This window comes from Ananas comosus, linkage group 23, assembly GCF_001540865.1.
Source record: "Ananas comosus cultivar F153 linkage group 23, ASM154086v1, whole genome shotgun sequence".
In the NCBI taxonomy this organism is placed as follows: domain Eukaryota; kingdom Viridiplantae; phylum Streptophyta; class Magnoliopsida; order Poales; family Bromeliaceae; genus Ananas; species Ananas comosus.
Window position 1 is genome coordinate 7,536,177 of NC_033643.1, and position 20,123 is coordinate 7,556,299.

General features: G+C 48.0%; 1 long non-coding RNA gene across 1 annotated transcript in view; it reads right to left on the bottom strand.

Annotated features, from left to right (window-relative positions):
* Positions 1–18,718, bottom strand: part of LOC109727858 — a 32,431-nt gene extending 13,713 nt beyond the window's left edge. The window contains exons 1-3 of the long non-coding RNA XR_002220860.1: positions 18,523–18,718; positions 18,330–18,454; positions 18,153–18,244 (exon numbers count right to left, since the gene is read on the bottom strand). This is a non-coding gene — a long non-coding RNA (uncharacterized LOC109727858). The remainder of the gene's footprint in view (positions 1–18,152; positions 18,245–18,329; positions 18,455–18,522) is intronic.

Genomic DNA, 20,123 nt, shown 5'->3' on the forward strand with positions numbered 1-20,123 from the left:
GAAGACCTCCGCGAAGGTCGTGAGCTTGAGTATCTGCACGGCCTTGTAGATCCCCAGCTGTAATATACCGAAACTTCGGTAAGTAAACATCGAACTTTAGTCAAAACGACCAAAGTGCGAGGTTGGTACACTTCGGAGAGTCCGAAGGTGTTAAAATGAGAAAGAATGAGTTTAGAGGGATCTTTGAGAGCTAAAGAGTCAAAATTCTACAAACTGCAGATTTTTAGCTCTCGGGGACCGGTCCCTGGTCGGGGAGACCGGTCCCCGTACGCGTGAAAAATGAGAAAAGGGAAATTTTGGCTAAGTCCCAGAAAACTTGCTCTCGAGAACCGGTCCCTGCGGGGAGAGACCGGTTGCATTGCGCGGGGGCCCTGGCTGCCCGCAGGGGGAGCTCTCTAGGACCGGTCCTATGTCGAGGAGACCGGTCCTGTCACGCCCCGGGACCGACACCAATTTGGGCCGGCCCGAGCACTTCAAACAAACACCGAACGGACAGAGTTTTTCCTGTCCGCCCATGACTCATCACCTGTACATTTTCAAGTAGAGAAAAGACTAGCGGAAACATACACAAACGGCTTACACGAGGGAAAGCAATAGCCATGAGTGAAAGAAAGGAACTAAACATCTACACAAATGCTATGATTCTCTTTTGATCACATACATTGCATTCAACTTGTACATTCATAGTTCTTTACATACGTTTCATCAATTCTTTTTGCATCATATTCTCCTCGAGATAAACAATACATTCTTTTTCTTTTACATCTCAATTCATCAAATACAAAAGATGAAGTAAGGGAATGCTACTACAAAATGTAAACCCGACTTGGTAGTCACTGTCTATGGTGCGATACCTTTACCGCGGTCGCTCGCCGGCTCGCTCGGTCCCGGCTCTGTGGAAATAGTGGGGTGAGAACTACAACGAAGTTCCCAGTGGGTTCGGCCCCAATCTCACTGACTTTCCAACTAGGACTAACTCAGGCATAATAGAAAGGATAAGCAGAATAGTAACCAAACTATAATCATGATGCTAATATGCCTGAACAATAAAGCAAGAAGTATGCTCAACGTAAATCATGCAAGTATGCAAGTTCTTTGTTCTATACTCTTTGTTCTTTAATCTTTATTCTTTGTTGTTTAATCTCACGGCTAACCCGGGGGTTTCGCCACATTAACTTGCCCACATTAAGTCCATCATTGCGGGCCCTCAGCTTCCTCCCGCTAAGACCGTCCTCGGGTTGACTCCAACCCGTGATGCAAAACTCCGGAGCGCATCGCTCGAGGGGGAGCGACCGCCCTCGAGCACGAAACTCATAGCAAGTATGATCGATCCTTAACTCTAAGGATATATAGTTCAATCATTGTCTTTACACTAACTCTAGTGTTCTTTACATCACTTTATTTTGCTAACTCTAGCAATCATTGTTCTTTAACTTTACTCGTTCTTTGTGCCACTTTCACTTTCTTTACTTTTCTCTAATCATTATCATTGTTCTTTGCGTCACATTTATCTTTGATGCCACACACTAACTCTAGTGTCACATTACTTTATATTGTCGGATGCCACTCGATCTATGTTTTATTGTGTAACTTTATTCTTTCATCTCATTGGACGCTCACATTATATTCTCATGCATACATATAGGGTTGAATAGGTTCTCAAACATTTCAAATAGCACGTGTACTCACATCATGCAACATTCACATATATAACATCACATCTACCCTATAATGCATGCAGCAATATAAACATATGCTCAATTGAATGACATATTAGGCATAGAAGGAATTCCAACGAGTTTGGATAGCACCACCCACCTCGTAGGCGTACAAGGATGCTACGGTGATTTTCTTGGAATTTTTAACCTCTAAGTTTGCTACCTGCGGCAAAACGAACCCAAATTAGGCTTTTCGCTCATATCTTTACATTGGCTTTTCGTAACGTCAATCCGAGCGCACCAACGCGTCGGAAATATCTCCAATTAGGTTTCTAGAGGGTCAATTTCACTTTGAATCCCTCACAAGCAAAAGCCCCAATTTGGGTGCCCTAGCTCCAACACAAACACAAAACCTAGGGTTTGATCTCAACAAGAAGCAAAAGAAGCTTCAATCTACTCTAGAGACTCCATTAAAACCATTCTTAACTCTATCAAAATCCTAGTTTGGGTTCCACCATGAGAGAGGTTGAAGCTCACCTCTAAGCTTCATCACATATACCCAATCCATGGTTTTGATCTCTTAAGGAAGTAAAAGAAAGCTTCAAATACTCAAAAGGTTCTACTAAAATCATTTCTAGCTCAATCAAAACCCATTTTAGGGTTTCACCATGAGAGGGGGCAAAGCTTACCTCTAAAAGCTTTACTTCACCAAGCTAGAGAAGGAGAGGAGGGAGTTTCTTCACTCCTTCTTCTTGTTCTCCACCTTCTTCTTCTTCTTTTTCTATTTCTTTCCTTGTCTTCTTCTTCTCCTTGTCTTCTAGTGAGAGAAAGAGAGAAGAGAGAGTATGTGAGGGAGAGGAAATGAGAAAATATCTCATACACCCCTCATACATAGCCCACGTAATGCATTTTTGCATTTAGACCCCTCAACTTTCACTTTATTAAACTGCCTGGACTGGGCAGAATTCATGCTTGGGGACCGGTCTCCCCGACTTGGGACCGGTCCCCCCGACTTGGGACCGGTCCCAGAGAGCTCTCTCCGCGGGCAGCCAAGGCCCCCGCGTAGTGCAACCAGTCTCTCCCAGAGGGACCGGTCTCTCGGGGACCGGTCTCTCCCACCAAGGACCGGTCCTCTAGAGCTCAAAAACTGCAGTTTGCAGATTTTTGATTCTTTAGCTCTTGAAAACTTCCCACAATGTACTTTTACTCATCTTAACATCTTCGGACTTTTCGAAGGGTACCAACCTCGCACTTTGGTCAATTTGACCAAAGTTCGACATTTATTTTCCGAATTTTCGATATATTACAGGTCCCCGAGCCCGAAAATGGCCCAGTCTGGGCAGTTAACAAAGTGAAAGTTGAGGGGTTTATTTGCAATTATGCAACCCATGGGTTATGTTTGAGGGGTTATGGGATATTTCTCTCATTCTCTCCCTCTCACACACATTCTCCTTTCTTTCTCTCTCTAGAAGACAAGAAGGAGAAGAAGAAAAGAAAAGAAAAGAAAGAAAAGAAGAAGAAGAAAAAGGTAAAGAAGAAGAAGGAGTGAAGTAACTCCCTCTCCCTCATCTCTAGCTTGAAGAAAGGGAAAGCTTTGAGGTAAGCTTCAACCCCTCTCATGGTAAAACCCGAGAATGAGAACCAAATGACCTAGAAATGATTTTAGTAGAACCTTTTGAGTGTTCGAAGCTTTCTTTTGCTTCTCTAAGAGATCAAAACCATGGATTGGGTATATGTAGTGAAGCTTACAAGGTAAGCTTCTTCCCTCTCATGGTAGAACCCAAAGTAGGGTTTTGATGGAGCTGAGAATGGTTTTAATGGGGTCTCTTATGTTGATTAAGCTTTCTTTTGCTTATCTTTGAGATCAAAACCTAGATTTGGCATATGTGAAGCTGGGGCACCCAAATTGGGGCTTTTGCTTGTGAGAGTTTCAAAGTGAAATTGACCCTCTAAAGACCTAATTAGGGACCAAACGAACGCGTTGGTGCGCTCGGTTTAACGTTACGAAAAGTCTATGCGAAGATATGAGCAAAAAGGCCTAATATGGCTTCGTTTTGCCGCAGGTAGTGAACTAGGCGGCTAAAAATCTCGAGAAATTCACCGTAGCACCTAAGTAAGCCTACAAGGTGGGTGGTGCTCTCCAAACTTGTTGGAATTCCCTTTATGTCTAATGTGTCATTTCTTGAGCATACATATATAATTGTCCCATGCATAGTAGGGTAATGAGATTATAAATATGTGAATGTTTGCATTTTGTGAGTTCAAGTGCATCATGAGATGGTTGAGAACCAATGAGAATGTAATAACCCTATATGTGCATATAAAAAGAGATAAGAACTTAGTGAAGTTAAAGAACAAGTGATATATGACATGAGGACAATGTAATGTTGAGAATGAAAGCTAAAGTTAGCGTGACGTATGACGTAAAGAACACTAGAGCTAATTTGTGGCATCAAAGAGAACAAATGTGGCATAAAGAACAATGGCTAGAGATAGCATTAAATGTGTGGCATCCAAGAACACTAGAGTTAGTGTAATGACATAGTCAAAGTAAAGAATGCAAAGAACATGCGTTTGAGACACGATGACATACAACCTTAGAGCTAAGGGTCATTTGTGCATAATTCCTTAGAGTTAAGGAATAGATTGAACTGAATATCCTTAGAGTTAAGGATTGATCATACTCGCTATAAGTCCTTACTTGAGGGTGGTCGCTCCTCCTCGGGCGATGCGCTCCGGAGTTTGTCATCACTGGGTTGGTGCTGTTCCCCAGAGGACGGTCCTAGCGGGAGGAAGCTGAGGGCCCGCGATCATGGATTTTGAGTTGGTGAGTTAATGAGGCGATACCCCCGGGTTAGCCTTGAGATTGAACAAAGAATAAAGAACAAAGAATAAAGACCATGCATTCTTCATGTGATATATTGAGCATAATTTTTTATCGCATTGTTCAGGCATATTAGTTGCATTTGTATAGTCGGTTACTTATCTGCTTATTCTTTCTATTATGCCTGAGTTAGACCCAGTGGGAAAGTCGGTGAGATTGGGACCGAACCCATTGGAAACTTCGTTGTAGTTCTCACCCCACTATTTCCACAAAGTCGGGACCGAGCGAGCCGGCGAGCGACAACGGTAAAGGTATCGCGCCATAGACAGTGACTACCCGAGTCGGGTTTACATTTTGTTAGTAGCCTACCATGTATCTTCTTTTGTATTTGAAGATGTTTATGTATAAAGCAAATAAGAGAAAAGAATGTAATATTTCATTTTGAGCAAATGTGATGTAAAAAGAGATGATGTAAAGAATGTAAAAGTTGAATGAAATGTATATTATCAAATTGAATCATAGTACTTATGTAGTAGTTAGCTTCCTTTCTTTCACTCATGGCTATTGCTTACCCTCGTGTAAGCCGTTTGTGTATGTTTCCGCTAGTGCTTTTCTCTACTTGAAAATGTACAGGTGATGAGCCTTGGGCGGACAGGGAAAACTCTGTCCGTTCGGCCTCTGTTTGACGTGCCCGGGCCGGCCCAAATTGGTATCGGTCTCGGAGCGTGACAGATATAGTGGTATCAGAGCCAAAATGAAAGAATAGGAATGAACCTAGAGACCCTTAGGATTGGAAGACCATAAGGATTTAGGAAACGTGAGTGACGTGGAATCAAAGTTAGTGAAAGCATATGATTGGATCGAGTCGGGATATCTCTAATGTGATTAGAGGCTAAGTTTAAATTAACGTTCGTTCTCTATTCCTCGTGTTGTGTCGGGCGGCCGACGACATAATGCTTGGGGTGAGAATGAACGCGTATGTATGCTTTCGCCAGATTGGGTATGGTTCGGTAATGTTGGTCGTGTAGCTAATGTGAGTTGCTTCATTTTAGGAAGTAATGGTTCGCTGTGGACCTTGAACAAGGTCAATGCCCGAGGAACCAAATGCGGAGCTCGAGCGATCCGGAGCGAGTGGCGACGGAAAGCTTAGGGAGCAGATGGCCGCGCTTATCGGCGTAGTGCGTCAACAAGCGGAGTTTGTTCAATGCAAAGAGGAGTAGATTCAGCGGCTCCAGGAAGCCTTGGAGCGTAAGCAAGAAGCGGCGGCCCAGGCGGGTGTCGAGCATGTCGCACCCCCTGCGGTAGTGCCGAGCGTAGACGAGGAAGCGGCGGCAGCAGCGGCTGTGCCTGTCACGATGGTGCCGGCCGGATCGGGGACATCAAATCCCGGCGGTGCGGCAGTTGAGGCGGAGCGAGAGTGTGCGTTAGTGGCTCTCATTCAGTTCCAGAAGTTCAACCCACCTAGCTTTGAGGGTGGCACGGTGGAGCCAGCGGTAGTGGAGTCGTGGATCGACTCAATGGAAACACTCTTCGAGGATCTCAATACCTCGGAGAAGGACAAAGTGTACCTCGCCACCCATTGTCTCGAGAAGGCGGCGAAGGTGTGGTGGAAACGAGTTAAGCGGGATCGACCTGCCAATCTTCCGCTTATGTTGTGGGAGGAGTTCAAGAGAGCGGTATTCGCGAACTACTTTCCCGACACGGCCAAGCGGAGACTACAAGAGAAGTTCCACAAGTTGAGACAGGGTGATCGATCGGTGGGGGAATATGAGCAAGAGTTCTCTTACATTATCGACTGCGTTCCCGATGTTGTTTGTGATGATCGGGATCGGGCTGATTGGTTCTTGCGAGGACTCCAGCCAAGAATTTGTGAGAATGTGCAAATTCTAAAGCTTACGACCTTTGCGGAGGTCTTCGATAGAGCCCTATGGGCGGAGCACGGTAGCGCCCACGTTCGAGAGGAACGGGAGGCTATGGCCGAGATGAAGGACAAAGGCAGGAAACGAACGGCGGGCGGTGCCGAGGGCCAGCCAAATGCTCAGAAACCCCCTCGGTATCCCCGACAGCAGTCGAGGAACTGGAGACCACCTCGGTGCGTCATTTGTGGCGGAGAGCACCGAGTGTCGACTTGCCCGCAGCGCGACGGCAAGTGTTTCAAGTGTGACCAACCGGGACATCTTATCCCGGAGTGCCCGAGCTAGACGTCGTCTGCGCCGACGGCGGCATCAGCACCGTCGACCCTGAGACAGCTTATGGGGTTACCAACAGCAATATCGGCTGGACGCGCATCATCGCCGCGTCAACCGGAGGGATCGAGAGCACCTAGCGGACGGGTTTTTGCCGCTCAGGTGGAGGAGCAGCCTACAGCAACCGACGACATTGTGGCAGGTATAATTATGATTAATGGCACTAGAGCTAGAACACTGTTCGATACTGGTGCATCACGTTCATTTGTAGGCGCATCATTTGCAAAGACGCATGGCATAGAAATGACACATAATGAGGACTATTGGTGGATAAAGGGTCCCGAGCACTCGTTCCGTGTTTATAATGAGTGCTTGGAGGTTCCGGTGCAGATTGGTGACTGGATCATGCTGATAGATCTGCTAGTGCTAGACCCGATGTGGGGATTCGACGTTATCTTGGGGACCAATTGGCTCTCCAAATACTACGCGGTCATAGATTGTGAAAGCAAGGTTATCACCTTTCGTGAGCCTAACCAAGAGGAGTTAGTGTATCGAGCGTGCAAAGGCGCGCGTTTTGCGGCGACCATATCGTTAGTGAGGGCCAAAAGAATGATTAAAGAAGGGTGTAAGGCCTATTTAGCAACCATGGTTGATGGTCGAAGGGAGCACCCCGGACTTGAGGGTATCAGGGTAGCATGTGAATTCCCGGATGTATTTCCGGCGGAGTTACCGGGATTGCCACCGGACCGGGAAGTTGAGTTCGTCATTGACTTGATTCCTGGGGCGGCGCCAGTTTCGAAGGCTCCGTATAGAATGGCACCGGTGGAGTTAGTGGAGCTAAAGGCCCAATTGCAAGACTTGCTCGATAAAGGCTTCGTGAGGCCGAGCGTGTCACCGTGGGGAGCTCCGGTGCGATTTGTGAAGAAAAAGGACGGCACACTTCGACTCTGCGTAGATTATCGCGAGTTGAACAAAGTGACGATAAAGAACAAGTACCCGTTGCCAAGGATTGACGATTTATTCGATCAGTTGCAAGGGTCAAAGGTGTATTCAAAGATTGATCTCCAGACGGGGTATCATCAACTAAAGATTAGACCAAAGGATGTGCAGAAAACGGCGTACCGTACGCGGTATGGCCATTACGAGTTCACGGTAATGCCGTTTGGGCTTACTAATGCCCCGGCGGCATTTATGGACTTGATGAACCGAGTCTTCAGGCCGTTGTTGGACTGGTGCGTCGTAGTGTTCATAGACGACGTATTGGTCTACTCGAAGAGCGAGGAGGAGCATGAAGAGTACTTGAAAGCTGTGCTGCAAATACTCCGACAAGAAAAGCTTTATGCTAAGTTGAAGAAGTGTGACTTTTGGCTAAAGGAGGTCATATTCTTGGGTCATGTGGTATCGGGGGACAGAGTGTCAATAGACCCGAGGAAAGTGGAAGCGATCAAGGATTGGCCTCGCACGATAAGCGTAGAGGAGGTCCGTAGTTTTCTCGGACTTGCAGGCTACTATCGGCGGTTCGTGGAGGGGTTCACTAAAATAACCACTCCGCTAACGCGCCTTACTCATAAAGGAGTAAAGTACGTATGGAGCGACGATTGCGATCGAAGCTTTGAGGAGTTGAAGAACAGATTGACGTCAACCCCGGTGCTTGCCTTGCTGACTCCGGGGGAGACCTTCGTAGTGTACAGTGATGCCTCGTATGTCGGTCTCGGGTGTGTACTAATACAAAATGGGCGAGTCATTGCATATGCATCGCGCCAATTGAAGAGTTATGAGAAAAACTACCCGATTCATGACCTCGAGTTAGCCGCGGTGATCTTCGTGCTAAAGCTTTGGAGGCATTACTTATATGGTGAGCATTATGAGATCTACACCGATCACAAGAGTCTCAAATACTTGTTCACCCAGAAAGAGTTGAATATGTGACAGCGGCGGTGATTAGAATTACTGAAGGACTACGATGTCACTATACTATACCAATCCGGGAAAGCCAATGTCGTTGCCGATGCTCTAAGCAGAAAATCGGCGGATAACCTAGCGACGACAATTACGCCTCAACCACTATTGCACAAGGAAATGCAAAGGCTTGGGTTGGAAGTAGTAGAGCTGGGAGTGCCGGCTATTCTTGCCGCATTAATTATGCAACTGACCCTATTTGAAAGGATTAAAGAGTTACAAGCTTCGAACCCTTACCTCCAAAAGGTTCGAGGTGAAGTTGGAAGTGGAAATGCCGAGGACTTTGGCATTGGAGCCGATGGCGCACTCCGATTTCGAAATCGTTGGTGCGTGCCTAAAGATGATGATATTCGAAAGGCGATTATGCAAGAAGCGCACCAATCCCCTTATAGCATACACCCCGGCGACACTAAAATGTATCAAGATCTAAAAGCACATTATTGGTGGCCAGGCATGAAGAAAGATGTTGGGGAGTTCGTGGCGCAGTGTCTCATGTGCCAACAAGTTAAGGCGAAGCGCCGGTTTCCGGCGGGAAAGCTACAAAGTCTATCAATACTCGTTTTGTCATGCCCCGCCCCGAATCGACTACCAATTTGGCACGGTTCGGCCGCGACGGCGGCCGCCGAACGGATAGCACCTCCCCTGTGCGCCCAAGGCTCAACAACAGGAATGTGTACAAAAATTTACCCAGGAAATTAAATTCTAAGCATACACATTCAAGAGGGCACAAACAGTGCGAACAATACGAGAGCAAGCAATCCACAAGATAAAACTGGTGAAATAAAGAGAGTACTTTACTAGCTATTACAATAGTTTCAACATTCTCATTACATCATTTTCTTTAAATGGATACATTTCTCGTCCAGAATACATAGCTCTCCAAGTCCTCACCTACAATAGATCTCTCTCTCTCAATACATAGGTGACTAATGCAAAAAGGAAAGCTACTATACTACCACGGTCTCACTGGTAGGGCGCGATGCCCTTGCCGCGATCCTCTCTCTGCAGCCCTGAACCTACCACTGGAAATAGAGTGGGGTGAGAACTATCTTCTATAGTTCCCAGTGGGCTCGGCCGCCGACTCTGCCGATCTCCCCACTAGGTCCAAGTGGGCACAAGTAACAACAGATAGATAGATAGATAGATATGTATCTGAAAGCTGTAAATGCAATAGTAGGAAAACTATACTACTATACCCATAATCATGAATATAAATGCATGCATCATATAATAAAGGTTTGCTATCATGCTAACAAGTTCGATCCATGTTCGAATAGCAATGTTCAATGGCATTAATAAACCTTTAACCTTTCCATTTACCCAATCTGTGGCGAGGCCCTAGGGCTCGCCCATGACTCACCTTTCAATCCCAAAGTGGGGAGGGAGCTCCAAGTGCACCCAAGCCCGGGACCGTCTGCGGACCTCCATGTGGTCCGGACCTCCAAGTGGTCCTAGTCGCACGACACTCCGGAGTACTCGACGACAATCCCCTCCATGTGGGGATTGGATGGCTATACCATCCCAACGCAGACTGTGAACTAGATCTATCCTCTCCAAGTGAGGATACTCTACAACTAGAGTCGATACCCAATCGAATCCTCTCCAAGTGAGGATGCACTATCACTAGGGTCCATAACCCAATCAAATCCTCTCCAAGTGAGGATGCCCTACAACTAGGGTCAACATCTCTCGCGGAATCATTTGTTCCCAACATTCATGCAATGCTATTTAGTTGTTCTAAATTCATTGTTCACAAGGCATTTTCTAAGGGATCCACCTATCCCTAGGTCCATCGACCTCTAGTGTTATTTACACTACATTAATGCCACTCGTTATCATTCAATGTTTGGATGCCACTCGTTTGTTCTTTAACAATAACACTACTTTCTATGTCATCAATACCCCCATCGGGTTCATCTCTATCTTTAGCATCATAGGATCCACGTTCCGACCCAATCCTCACCTATCTAGTTACCAAGCGTTCCAAGTACACTAGGTTATCATTTAGAAAGCATAAGGAATGGTGCTACTATGCAATCCTACAATGCAACATGAAGAGATGAGATTAAATGCAATCTAAGACATAGAAAGGAGTTCGAAAGCTTCGGGATGGCACCCCCCACCTTTAATCGATGTAGAGGCTTGGAAAAAGCTCCTCGGCGAGCTCTACGAAAAGGCTTTAGCCTTCCTCGCCCAAATCAACATTAGCCCGGCCCGATTTTGCCGAGGACTTCACGCCGGCTCGCCGAATGCCGAAATCGACTTCGCCCCCCCGTTTTGTGACCTATCAATAGGGTTTCCAAAGTTTCAAATGAGATCAATCTCATACTTTTACAAAAATTCCATTTTGGAGCCCTAGGTTTGCACCTATAGCAAACCACCCAATAAATCCCTAGATTCTTGGGATTGATCTATTTAGAAGCTAGCTTAGAGTTCATTTGACCCAATCCAAAGCATAAAAACCCAAAACCCTAAGTTTTACAAGCTAGGGTTTGTAGCTTACCTCTTGAGCTACACCAATGGAGAAGAGAGAAAAAGAGGAAGATGCTCCAAACCTTCTCTATCTTGTTCTCCTCCTTCTTCTTCTTCTTCTCCTCCTTCTTCTTCTTCTCTTTCTTCTTCTCCTTCTCTTTTGTTCTTTCTTTTCTAGAGAGAGAGAGAGAGAGCAAGAGAGAGTGTGAGAAAGAGAGAAAGTGAGAGGGTGTGAGGGAGAGAGAGGGCTCAGCCCACTCTAATAAAGGCCATTTTGCATAAAAACCCCTCACTTTTCCATCTATTGCACAGCCCTTACTCGGCAGTTTTCGCCCGGAGGGACCGGTCTCCCCGACTTGGGAGCAGTCCCCGAGAGCTTCCCTCGGGCGCACGCGTTCGGGAACCGGTCTCTCCCCGGGAGACTGGTCCTCGCTTGAGAGACCGGTCCCCGAGAGCTCGGTTTTCAGGACTTAGCCAAATTTCGGCATTTCTCGCTGGGACCACGTTCGGGAACCGGTCCCTCCCTACCAGGGACCGGTTGCATCAAGCAACCCCGCTACACCCAGCCGAGGGAACCGGTCTCTCACCTCCAGAGATCGGTCCCCGAGAGTATCATCAGCCCAATGATGCAGTTTGCATCATTTGCTCTCGCGGACTCAACCCCAAAGCATTTTTTGTGTTTGGACATTCTCAACTCCCACAAAGGGTATACTTTCGACAATTAGTCGATCCTGGATGAAGTACAATTCTCGGATTTCGAGAATTCACTTCCTTACATCTTCCCCTCCTTAAAGGAGTTTCGCCCTCGAAACTAACTCAATTCTTTATTTTAATTCAAATTCATACCTTATTCCTCAAATGGATGAGGATGGTGCTTTCTCATTAGATCCTCGAGTTCCCAGGTGGCTTCGCGATCCTCGTGATTGCTCCACCTCACCTTCACATAGGGGATTTCTCGATTCCTCAATTTTCGCACATCTCGGGCGATAATCCCTACCGAAAACTCTTCATAGCTCAAGTCTCCTTGAAGTTCCGGCGGTTCATATAGCATTGCGTGCTCGGGGTCGTGAATGTACTTGCGGAGATTGGAGACATGGAACACATTATGTACATCCGCAAGCTTCGGCGGTAGAGCAAGTCGGTAGGCCACCGTGCCGACTCGCTCTAATATCTCATATGGTCCAATATATCGGGGACTTAGCTTTCCCCGCACTCCAAACCGCTTCACACCCCGCATTGGTGAAACCTTCAAGAATACGCGGTCACCTACCGCAAACTCTATATCTCGACGGTGCCTATCTGCGTAACTTTGCTGTCTCGACTGCGCCGTGAGCAATCTCTTGCGAGCAAGGCGGACTTTCTCTTCCACTTCTCGCAACACATCTGGGCCGAACTCAGCACGCTCGCCAACATCGCTCCAGTGTATAGGAGATCGACACGTCCGCCCGTAGAGAGCCTCGAACGGTGCCATCTCCACACTAGCGTGATAACTGTTGTTGTAGGCGAACTCGGCCATAGGTAGGTAATCACACCAACTTCCCTTATAATCAATGACACACGCTCGCAACATATCCTCCAGAGTTTGAATAGTTCTCTCTGTTTGCCCATCGGTCTGAGGATGAAATGCGGTGCTAAAGTCGAGCCATGTGCCAAGGGCTTCCTGCAGGCTCTTCCAGAAATGTGAAGTGAACCGGGGGTCGCGATCCGACACCATCGATTTCGGCACCCAATGCAGTCTCACTATCTCGTCAAGATATATCTGCGCTAACTTGTCACCCGACCACGTGGTGTGGATCGGCAAGAAGTGAGCCGACTTCGTCAATCGGTCCACAATTACCCAAATTGCATCGTGGCCGCCCGTTGAGCGAGGCAAGCCGACCATGAAGTCCATCGATATGTCCTCCCATTTCCAAACGGGGATTGGTAGGCTTTGAAGCTTTCCCGCTGGGAACCGACGCTCGGCCTTCACTTGTTGGCATGTTAGGCACTTTGCCACAAAGCGTCCAATGTCGCTCTTCATTCTCGGCCACCAATAATGCATTTTTAGTCCTTGATACATCTTGGTGCCGTCCGGGTGATCGGCATATGGAGATCGATGTGCTTCTTGCAAAATCAATTCACGAAGCTCTCCATCCTTCGGCACACACCATCGGTTTCGAAACCGAAGCGTACCATCGGCGTCTGCCCTGAAATCGCCGCCATGTCCTTCCTCGATGTTTCGCCGCACCCTTTGGAGTTCTGGGTCTGCAGGTTGCAGACATTTGATCCTCTCCAACAAGGTCGGTTGGACAACGAGTGCCATCAACTGAGTCGGGACCTCGGGAGCGACCACTTCAAGGTCCAATCGCCCCATATCCAGCCACAGAGGTGTTTGCTGGGTAACATCAAATGCGAGGTTCTTCGCCGACTTCCTACTCAATGCATCCGCGACCACATTTGCCTTCCCGGGGTGGTATAGGATATCGACATCGTAATCCTTTAACAGTTCCAACCACCGCCGCTGACGCATATTGAGCTCCTTCTGTGTGAACAGATACTTCAAGCTCTTGTGGTCGGTATAGATCTCACAATGGGCACCATATAAGTAGTGCCTCCACAACTTCAAGGCGAAAATCACCGCCGCTGGCTCCAAATCATGGATGGGGTAATTCTTTTCATAGCTCTTCAGCTGACGGGATGCATAGGCGATCACTTTTTCGTTTTGCATCAATACACACCCCAATCCAAGATAGGAGGCATCACTGTAGACTACGAAGTCTTCGCCCTGCACCAGTAGAGCGAGCACCGGAGTCGAAGTCAGTCTTTGCTTCAACTCTTTGAAACTCCGGTCACATTCTTCGCTCCAAACAAACTTGGTGCCTTTTTGGGTCAGGCGGGTAAGTGGAATCACTATTTTGGAAAAGCCTTCCACAAACCACCTATAGTAGCCCGCCAAGCCCACGAAGCTTCGGACCTCCGTGACATTCGTCGGGCGCGGCCAATCCTTGATTGCCTCAATTTTCCTCGGGTCTACAGAAACTCCACCCGCGGAAATCACATGCCCTAAGAAGGCGACCTCGCGTTGCCAGAAGTCACACTTCTTCAGCTTAGCATATAGCTTCTCCTCCCGAAGGACTTGAAGCACTATCCTCAAATGTTCGGCATATTCCTCGTCACTGCGAGAGTAGATCAATATGTCGTCTATGAAGACCACGACAAATCGATCTAAATACCTCTTGAAGACACGGTTCATCAGATCCATAAATGCCGCTGGAGCATTCGTAAGTCCAAATGGCATGACCGTGAATTCGTAGTGTCCATACCGCGTACGAAACGCAGTTTTCTGCACATCCTCCGGCTTGATTCTCAGTTGGTGATAGCCGGATTGCAAATCTATCTTTGAGTACACACATGACCCCTGCAACTGATCGAACAAGTCATCGATTTGGGGTAGTGGGTACTTATTCTTGATCGTGACTCTGTTCAATTCTCGATAGTCCACGCAGAGTCGAAACGATCCATCTTTCTTCTGTACAAACAACACCGGGGCTCCCCACGGTGATACACTTGGCCGGATAAATTGCTTGTCGAGAAGGTCTTGCAATTGACTCCTCAACTCTTTCAATTCTACCGGCGCCATTCGGTACGGAGCCTTCGAGATCGGTGCGGTACCGGGAACCAAGTCTATGACGAACTCGATCTCCCGATCTGGTGGTATCCCCGGCAACTCCATGGGAAATACATCCGGGAACTCCCGCACCACCGATAGTTCCTCTAACATCGGAGCTACTCGTTCCGCTTCTACAACGGTCGCTAGGAATGCCATGCAACCGCTGTTGACTAACTTCCTTGCTCTCGTCGCCGACACCGTCGCGACAAAGCATGAGTTTTGGCAAGCTCGATATGTGAACTCCTCTTGTCCTGGCTCACGGAATGTGATCACCCTGCTTTTGCAGTCGATCGTTGCGTGGTATTTCGAGAGCCAGTCCATACCCAGAATGACATCATAAGCTTCAAGCTTCTGGAGTTCCAACGCTCGAATAGGCATAATCCATTCGCCTATTTGTACGGGACATGACGCACACTCCGAGTAAGTGTTAAACGTCGACCCAGGGCCCTCTACTCGCCACTTGTTACTCGCCTCTATGGATGTCATGCATGTGTGCGAATGATCTACTTATGAATGAATGCGTGGCTCCTGTATCAAATAAAGCCCTGGAGCGAACTCCGTTAATTAAAACCATACTTGCCACAAGGCGATGCTCCTCCGCCTCCGCAGGTTCCTCAGCTTGGACCTGAGCGGCGAATACCCGTCCGCTCGGGGCCGATCGCGTCACTTCAGGTTGACGCGGCATCATCGCGCGTCCAGTCGATGCGGCCGTCGGTGGAGCTCCTCCATAATGAGCCGGGATCGCCGGCGCCGATGCAATCGATGGGGCAGGTGAGGCTCCTCCTCCCGGGCAATCTCGAATGAAGTGCCCCGGCTGCCCACACTTGTAGCACTTGCCTCGGCCTTGCTCACAGCACGAGACCAGGTGGTCTCCGCCGCATATCATGCATCGCCGCACTCCATCGCTCTTCTGTTGAGTGCGCGCATACTTCGGGGGCTTCTTGTAATGTGTTTGTCCCCCCGAACTACCGCCACCTTGGCGTTTCTTGCCCTTGTCCTTAGACTCGGCCAAAGCCTCACGCTTCTCCCGAACGTGGGCGTCTCCGTGCTCCGCCCATAGCGCTCAATCAAAGACCTCAGCAAAGGTCGTGAGCTTAAGTATTTGCACGGCCTTGTAGACTCCCGGCCGAAGTCCTCGCAAGAACCACTCGGCCCGATCCCGGTCATCCTTTACAACATCCGGGACGCAGTCGATAATATGGGAAAATTCTTGTTCATACTACGCCACTGAGCGGTCCCCTTGTTCTATCTTGCGGAACTCCTCCTTGAGCTTCCGCTTCAATGTGCCGGGGAAATAGTTGGCGAACATCTCTCGCTTGAATTCTTCCCACAGCATCGGCGGAAGGCCGGGAAGCCGATCCCGTCTAACGCGCTTCCACCAAACCTTCGCCGCCTTCTCCAAGCAGTGGGTGGCGAGATACACCTTGTCCCTCTCCAAGGTACGCAAGTCGTCGAAGAGGGTCTCCTTCGAGTCGATCCAAGACTCGACCATCTTCGGTTCCACCTTCTCGCCCTCAAAGGTTGGCGGATGGAACTTGTTGAACTTGATAAGAGCCGCCAATGCGCGCTCTCCCTCCACGTCTTCGGCCGTCACATCGGGTGTAGCCGATCCCGATGTCGCCTGTGGTGCGATCACTGGCGGTGGGCGTGCCGTCACCGGAACCGCCGCTATGCCCTCACCCTCTGCCGCTCTAGGTATATGAGTCGAGGGTGCAGGCGGACCACCGCCTTCATTTGCCGGCGCGGCCGGTGCCGCAATTTGCCGCTCCAATAAATCCTGGAGTCGCTCGAATCTGGTCTCCTGGCGCTGCACCACACTGGTCAGCGCGGTCACTTGCGTTGCAACCGATCGATCACGCTCGTTTCCTCCTGCTCGGGCGCCTCAGGAGTCGGCGCTGGGGCAGTCCTACACGTGTAGCGTCTTGGAGACATTAGTCCCTGAAACGCAATTACTCGGTCAGTCATCTTAGCCAATTGTTAAGGATTTTATAGGTTAGCGGATTTCGTAATGTTGAATGGAGTCTTGAAGAGTTGATTGCGGAAGATTGAAGAAAAGATCCAAATTGAAGAACAAAGACTCACTCGTAAAGTTCGGCACCTAAGGTATGAAGAAAAGATCATTTGTCACGCCCCGGATTACACGTTCCCCGGGCACGCCGACATATCCGCCGTATACAAAGAAATTTTCCCTGTATACGAAGCGACAGCTGTACCTGTAAACCGTACAATACTACAAACAGTAGTATAGAGCTGCTAGAGTAAACAGAAGCTAAACAAACGGAGTTCCATATACATAGTCCAATAACCAAAAATACAGAGCTACTCGCACTAGCGAGTTAAGTATACTATGTACATGAACTCAAAACAAAACATCTACCTGCAGTAGGGGCACCTCTAGCTCGTCACGTCTGGTAGGGCTCTAACTCGCGACGCCCTTACGTCGATCCTGATCTGCGACAGCAGCAGCCGACGACGATGGCTTTGCAAAAACAGGGGGTAACAACAGGACGTGAGAACTACTGTAAAAACAGGTAGTCCTCAGTGGGTGCCGCCCTCAACAACATCGGTCCACCCACTAAGTCTACAGAAGGGAGCAAAGATAGTAGTAAATGCAGGAATAAAATCTACCGCTATGAATCACTACACTATCATGCTCTACACTAACCAACTGTAGGAAATGTCAAATCTGACCCAATCCAATCGGGACTGTAAACCTACCCGTCCCTGGGACTGTGAATACACCCGTCTCTGCCAAGTTGCAACTATCCAGCTACCTCCACACTAACTTGTCCGTGGAGAGCAAGTCCAACCGGCATCAGCGACACCAACGCGAAAGCACAAAGCCCGTCTCCGGAGTGGCACTCGTGGGCGCTACCCAACCGAGTATGTAGCGTATCTCTGTCGAGCTCAATCAGGCTCTGAAAAGCCAAAGTCAAGTAACCGACTATAACTAGTCTAATAACCAACAGTTCACGTGCCCTCGGCACAATCTGTCGCCAAAAAGGCGATCCGGGTCCACCGTCAACTCTGACGGCACCCAACAGTCCGAAACAGCCCAAACGACCCTGTAAAAATCCACTCGGCGTACCAGCACGAGCGTAAATGTGTTCTAAACTACCTGGAGTACTCGTCTCTAGGATACTGCGACAGTACAATTTTATAACGGCTCCTAGAGCTAAATCAGGCAGTTTAAACAAGTGACAGGTCCAAATCGCAGGTTTTCTCCTAATTCAAATTCCAAGTCCAACATGCATAAACTACTCAATTTATTACCACATGCTCCAAATTCAGATTTGCAATCTATAACATAATCCATGAATTCGAGCTAGAATAGACTATACTAAAAATCGAGATTTATACATGTCGACGATTAGAACTTAGGAGTAAAAACCGATGTAACCCACCTCGATCGCTAAACCCCGGCAGCGAGGAGGTCACCAAAAATCCCCAAATCCACTGGAAAAACCAGGGTGTCCAGCTCAAGTTCGAAATCGCCCTGCACACATCGCAACGAAGAACTCCAACTCAAATTCTGTCCGAAACACAGCAGCAGAGGAGAACATAATTTTGACCCAGCTAACCTTCAACAAATCCAGCACATAAGGGCTTCGTGGATTCCTCTCGAAGTCCTGAATCCAACGAACCAAGTCTCGTCGAAATCCGACGTTCCTACGCCGAGTACGAGCCGAAACACTGACGGTCGACGCTGAAAATCAGCACGCGAGCTCAAAACCGTGCGTTCAAGTAATCCAAGGAGGAAAGTTAGGTACCCACCTCGACAGCGAATCCGGCGCTGGTGCGACGTTGAGGACGGCGAAAACCGCGCCCTCGCTCGAACTCCTCGCGATGCTACGACTGCAACCGTATCCTCGAACGGCTCCGCAGTGCGACGTCGACGTCGAATCCGAGCTCCGCGGCTACTCCCTTGAGCTCCACCTCGAGTGGCTCTCTACTTCACATTAAAGAGATAAAGAAAATTTTAATTAGAGCACCTCAAGCTGAGAAGTGGATAGGCATGCATGCATGGGGCTACGTTGCAGCATCCATATATATATATATGTATATATATATATGTATATGTATATATATATATACACATATATGTGTATATATATATATACACATATATGTGTGTATATATGTATATACACACATATATGTGTGTATATATGTNGGAGTTCCATATACATAGTCCAATAACCAAAAATACAGAGCTACTCGCACTGGCGAGTTGCGTATACTATGTACATGAACTCAAAACAAAACATCTACCTGCAGTAGGGGCACCTCTAGCTCGGCACGTCTGGTAGGGCTCTAACTCGCGACGCCCTTGCCTCGATCATGATCTGCGACAGCAGCAGCCGACGACGATAGCTCTGCAAAAACAGGGGGTAACAACAGGGCATGAGAACTACTGTAAAAATAGATAGTCCTCAGTGGGTACCGCCCTCAACAACATCGGTCCACCCACTAAGTCTGCAGAAGGGAGCAAAGATAGTAGTAAATGCAGGAATAAAATCTACCGCTATGACTCACTACACTATCATGCTGTACACTAACCAACTGTAGGAAATGTCAAATCTGACCCAATCCAATCGAGACTGTAAGCCTACCCGTCCCTGCCCAGTTGCGACTATCCAGCTACCTCCACACTAACTGGTCCGTGGAGAGCAAGTCCAACCGGCATGAGCGACACCAATGCGAAAGCACAAAGCCGTCTCCGGAGTGGCACTCGTGGGCGCTACCCAACCGAGTATGCAGCGTATCTCTGTCGAGCTCAAATAGGCTCTGAAAAGTCAAAGTCAAGTAACCGACTCTAACTAGTCTAATAACCAACAGTTCACGTGCCCTTGGCACAATCTGTCGCCAAAAAGGCGATCCGGGTCCACCGTCAACTCTGACGGCACCCAACAGTCCAAAACAGCCCAAACGACCCTGTAAAAATCTACTCGGCGTACCAGCACGAGCGTAAATGTATTCTAAACTACCTGTAGTGCTCGTCTCGAGGATACTGCGACAGTACAATTTTATAACGGCTCCTAGAGGTAAATCAGGCAGTTTAAACAAGTGACAGGTCCAAATCGCAGGTTTTCTCCTAATTCAAATTTCAAATCCAACATGTATAAACTACTCAATTTATTACCACATGCTCCAAATTCAGATTTGCAATCTACCATATAATCCATGAATTCGAGCTAGAATAGACTATATCAAAATTGAAATTTACACATGTCGACTATTAGAACTTAGGAGTCAAAACCGATGTAAACCCACCTCAAAAGCTAATTCAGAACAGCGAGAAGTCAATAGGAGAAGAAATTTTCGTGCTGCTCGGCCTCCAACGGCACTACCACGACGCACGCACGCTCCAACGG